The sequence below is a fragment of the Polypterus senegalus genome, chromosome 3 (assembly GCF_016835505.1).
Source record: "Polypterus senegalus isolate Bchr_013 chromosome 3, ASM1683550v1, whole genome shotgun sequence".
NCBI classification, from domain to species: domain Eukaryota; kingdom Metazoa; phylum Chordata; class Cladistia; order Polypteriformes; family Polypteridae; genus Polypterus; species Polypterus senegalus.
This window is the reverse complement of record NC_053156.1, coordinates 85,579,467-85,585,477: the sequence shown is the minus strand read 5'-3', so window position 1 is coordinate 85,585,477 and position 6,011 is coordinate 85,579,467.

The window sequence follows — 6,011 nt, the reverse complement described above, 5'->3', positions numbered from 1 at the left end:
GAGCGGAAGTCGGGTGGAAGAGGACGGAGCTAGCGGGAGGACTGGAGGCGCCAGAGAAAAGAGAGAGAAAGAGGGATTGTAAGGCCTGGAAAGAGAGACAGAGCGTTGTAAGGCCTAGAGCTATTGAATCGGTGCAAGAGGCACTGGGGAGTTGAGCGCGGGACAATCTGTAAATAGTATAAATAAACGAGTGTGTGGTGAGCATAACGATGTCTGTCTGCCTGTGTCCTGGGTCAAGTTCACAATACATATACATACATATCTACATATATACACACACAGCTATTTCGTATCAGTGCAATACGCTGCTTGTTAAAACGGATAGCTCCCGCTCTTACGTGCAAGTCTGCGTGGATATTATGAACTATCGTATTTGTTCAAGTTCTATTTAAATTTTAAATAGAAGGAATTTTTATTTAGTCGACAGAAATATCTTTGGTAGGAATGGTAAAACAGACAGGAATATTATTCCTGAATAAATCAACTCAAACCTTAAACAACTTATAATATTTTGCTCTCCATAAAAATATATCCTGTCTAAATTATACAAGTTAGAAATAAAGTAAACATTAAAAGAACAAACATTCAAATTTCTTTACTCTTATGTAATTTTATATAAAAAATAAACTTAGATTTTAAATATCCCAAAAGATTTTGCTCTCCATAAAAATATATCCTGTCAAAATTATACAAATTCAAATATGAACATGCTGCATAACAAAACCTAGAAATATAAATAAAATGTGTTCCTTTCAGCAATAACAAATCAAATCATTCAGTTGTCTTTGCTCATATGTCATTTTAGAGCTGGACGCCTGGCATCTTTTTGGCAACAAGTTGTTTCTGTTTGGTGTGAGGTTCTGTGTTGTGGAGATTCTCAGGATGGATTGCAGGTGCTCATCAGTGAGGCGACTCCTGTGTGCTGTTTTGTTAGTCTTTATCACTGAGAAGAGCTTCTCACACAGATATGTGCTACCAAACATGCACAAGGTTCGAGCCGCATGTAGACGGACTTTTTTTGTTCTTCAAAGTCACCAAAGCGCCGTGCAAACTCAGTGCGCTCAGTTTATCAGCAAAGTGCGATTTGGGAACACCGTAGTGACGACTTGGTTTAACATTACTTGGCAACAGGGAAAGTGGGGCAAGTGGTTTGTGTCTCCCATAAAAGCAGCTTCACTTGAAATCACTTTGTGATTGTGCACGGTAAAAGCGTCAGATTCTTATTTAATTCTTCTGCTTTCTGTATCTTCTGCATTGCATTCAGGTTACCCTGATGTTTTGTCTCATAGTGCCGTCTTAGATTAAATTCTGTAATTACAGCCACATTAGCTCCACAAATGAGACACACGGGTTCAGTAAACATATACTCAGCCTCCCATCGGTTTTAAAGGCTCTATTTTCAGAATCAACTTTTCTCTTCAGCATCGTGTGAGCTAGCTTCGCAATAACTTGCAGCATCATAAGGTAGACTTGATTAGCGCGTAAGTGTTCGGCAAGGCAGCTGAAGCGCTGCATTATGGGATCTGTAGTTTATTGTGTTACCAGCGCTTCATATACCCGGGCTTTAATAACAATAATACAGTATATAAAATGATCTCGCGGGCGGATGTGGCCCTGCCCTTGAGTTTGACACATATGGACTAAATAGAACTTGAAAAGATATATTTTTCAAATGTGATCGCGCAATTCAGATAGAGTTGGCGCGCACTACAGCCTGCATGCCTCAATAAGTCATCCTCCCCTCGCTCTTACTTTTTTACCGTTCATCTAATGAATACACTGAGTATGGCTTTACCAAAACAATCATTGATGGCGAATAAAGTATCCATTATTCGAGTATGTAGATCGGGTTATATATATATACATATATATATACCAGCGTATATCATGTGAAGTAGTGTGTTAAAAAGCTAGAAAAGAAAAGGGAACATTTTAAAAATAACGTAACATGACTGTCAATATACAGTATTTGTTTTGTGAGTGTTACTGAGTGTTGCTGTCATCAAGGATTTGATTATCATTATTTCTTTCAATCAGGTTCGTATTTGTAGGATGTGTTGTGTTCAAGTTACATTCCGTGTTTGTCAATCGTTGTAAAGATGACAGGTTTCATTCATCGATTCGTTTCTTACTGCATCAATAAACAGCTCGTCTTCTTCTTTATCTGAGACCTGACACACTGCATGCACGGGTTTTTTACACTGTCTTCCTTTAGCGGGACATTGACTTTTTCCACGTGTGCTTTGTTTCCGCAGTAGCTGGATTTATGAATATGCTTATCAGGCGCTTCATATTTTTGCTGCCTTTTCAATTGTGTAATTCGGTTTTGTTCAGCGCTCTTTGGAACTGTTGCTTTTATCTGTGCACTCGTCAGTTCCGTGAGCCGCTCGGTGTACATGCATCGAAGGTTCCCAGCTGTGCTGGTGCCATCTCGTGCTATGTCCATGGCTGTATTTAATGTTACCTTAGTCCTGGCACTTAAAACTTTCTCTCGCAGTTTAGCTGAGTTTGTGTCAAACACCACCCTGACCATCTCATCTTCCTCTCCATAAGCACAGTCCTTCACCCGTGAATATTTACCCGTGGCAGTTTGCTATTGGATTGCCGCTGACGGACGGCCTTATATGGGCAGGCACTAAATTACAAGCGCCAGCGCAGCCTGTCTATGAACTTAATTTAAAGTGTAGGTTTACATCGTGCTTTGTTTCGAGTAGCAGAACTCATGAATATGGTTGTATATGTCACTTTCGCTCGCTTCTTATTGTTTAGCTGCCTTCTCAATTATATAATGCATGTTTTCTTCAGCGCTTTTTCGAGGTCTTCCTGGTTTTCTATGTACTGCGTGATTACGTGGGAGGCGTGATGATGTCACACGAAACTCCGCCCTCACGGCGTTGAAGCTCATCTCCATTACAGTAAATGGAGAAAAACTGCTTCCAGTTATGACCATTACGCGTAGAATTTCGATATAAACGACCGAGCTGTAGGCTATGGCGTATATATGCGTAAGTAGGATTCAGTTATGACCGTTATGTGTAGAATTTTGAAATGAAATCTGCTTAATTTTGTAAGGAAGCTGTAAGGAATGAACCTGCCAAATTTCAGCCTTCCACCCACACGGGAAGTTGGAGAATTAGTGATGAGTCAGTGAGTGAGTGAGTGAGTGAGTGAGTGAGTGAGGGCTTTGCCTTTTATTAGTATAGATATATATATATAAAAGTTGTAAATCAGAATAGATTTTGGGTTAATCTTAAGAAGGCATGGGAGCTAGGAGTCTGAAATGTGAACAACATTCGGATATTTGCTATACAGTAATCGGGGAAATGCTACAGTCATCATTCTGTTAGATTTAAGCACAGCCTTTGACACCACTGACCACACCATTCTATATGGTAAATGATATTAATTTTAACTTAAAAGTGACAAAATCCCTCCCCAGCGGCAATCCTATAGCATGTTAGCTGGAATAAATGCATCAGACATTTTGTTGAATTATTGAAAATATTTTTGTCATGTCCATCCTTAAATGTATTTCTATCATAATGTTTGTTTATACATAGTGAAGATAAAATGGTATTGTGCACATGCTCATAAAACTTCCACCAAAATGCAGACTACAGTAAATGACCAGTACATTAACTGCATTTTTGGGAGTAGAAGAAAGAAAGATCAGCAAAAGTAGCAAAGGGTCAGACATGCCAAGAAGGCTATGCAATACTGAAATGACTAGGATCAAAAAGAGAGGTGGTTCTGTGGCCAAAAATAACTAAGCAAGAAATCAGCAACCCTTAATGTATCCGAGAACACATAACCAAAATAAACACAAGAATTCTGCAACAGACTCCAACAGCTTGAACGCCATCTTTTATAGAAATGTCAGGCATCTTGAAGCGTCAAGTTACATGACACAGTAATCGGCTTCATTGCCAGCAACAAAATGGCTGCTGTACACATTTGATCAGAAAATGGTAGCACCCATGCCCAAATCCTTAATCTAAAAGATGTTTATTAACTGACTGTTGTGGTCCAGTAGGGTTTCCTCCCACTGTCCAAAGACATGCATGTAAGGTATACTGGTAATGCTAAATAGGCCCAAATGTGTGTTAGGTGTATGTGTGTTTGCCCTATGATGGACTGGCACCCTCTGCTACCTGGAATAGGCTCGAGCCCAGGGTGACACTGGTCTGGATTAAGCAGGTTAGAGAATGACACAAGTCTACCTCTTCTTCTTTTTCTTTCGGCTGCTCCAGTTAGGGGTTGCCACAGCGGATCATCTTCTTCCATATCTTTCTGTCCTCTGTATCGTGTTCTGTTAGACCCATCATCAGCAAGTCTTCTCTCACCACATCCATAAACCTTCCTCCTTTCCTCTTCCCTGGCAGCTCTATCCTTAGCATCCTCCTCCCAATATACTCAGCATCTCTCCTCTGCACATGTCCAAACCAATGCAATTTCGCCTCTCTGACTTTGTCTCCCAAGTGAGAATGACACAAGTGTACAAGGTACCAAAATTATTCTTGTAATATTGAAACAGATGGTGACAAAATAGAGTTAGTAATTGTCTCAGAGTGGCTTAATTGGCATACAGCATTGGCATTATTGGTGACACTACTGTGTCCTTTATCGCTTACAATACTACACTAATGTTGGTTTAACTGATGGCTAATATACCTTAATAACAGAAAAAGTGTCTGTCACATGCTATATGATATGGGATTTGTAAAAGCAGTGCTAATGTTTGTCATGTGCCATCTGTTGGAATGAAAAATGCAATGCATTTTATTACTTAATGCAATACAAAATACATTCCAATAGATGGTGCACTGCAAACATTAATGCTGAATATGTCAAACAGAGAGCAACTGCCTGCCAGAAATCTGCTTATTCACCTTCATAAAATAACAAGTGTCTGTGTAACTATGTGCCTGTCTGGTTGCCAGGGTTAGGAAGAAAAATTTAAATGTAGGCACAAACATGTAGAATAAGGGCCAGAAAAATCAAAAATTATAATGAAAATACTAAGTAAGTTTCTAAAAATAAGGACATTGGTCTTATGGGCCTATTCTGTTATCCAGCTTTCTTGCACCTGCTCAGCCAACATGAATGAGGTTTATAGCTGTAACGTGTGAGTGAAAATAATGATAAATCAGCACGCATGTTGGGAAACCAAAGCCCTGACACAACGTGGCTGGAGTCACTAAACCAGGTCAATGAGGTTGCGACCACTGCCACTTCCAAGCAAAACAATTTGATTATAAGAGTGGTCACTTCGGCCAGCGACGCTGAGATGAAGCAGTAAATATGGGCAGCTCAATTCCGAACAGGAAAAGATGCCTCAAAGGAAAGAAATCGAGTGCGTATTATTATACGAGACACAATGGATAACCCATGTATGAAATAAAACCACACAGTAATTACTTAGATTTCTGCCCGTCTTAGACAGGTGGCACAGCTAGTATGACATAAATGTTTCTTGCACTTCAAGCCGAGTATAAAATCCTCCTTTTTTTGAAATGGTTTTCTCCCACTTGCTTACTGACCTAGTTAATGTTTATGCTCCATGACATACTGTATAACGTAATCTCAAAACGCAGGCTTACTTAAAATGTCAAAATATATAAAACTATTATGGGTGACAGTTCTTTTTGGGGCCAAAAAATGGATTTGTGAAATTTAGAGAGACCTTATTGTTTTCGGCATTTACTTTTCTCATAGTGTCTTCTGGAATGAGCTGCTGCTGAGGTGAGTTCAGATACACAAGCAGAATTTCACTGTCGTCAATCTATTTAACAAAACAATTTGAACTGGAACTGTGAAAAACCTACAGTTACGCTGGAAAAGAATTAAGTTGTATTCCCACTATGCAGAGAACTCGAGTGTACCCTGAAGGAACAGCTCAACACATACAGAGTTTCTCTTAGCCTTCACATTCTGCTCATAATGAATAGTCCAGCTATGAAAGAAGAAGCACTGCTTAGTGACATTTCTGGGTAATTTTGTCTCCTGCTTAA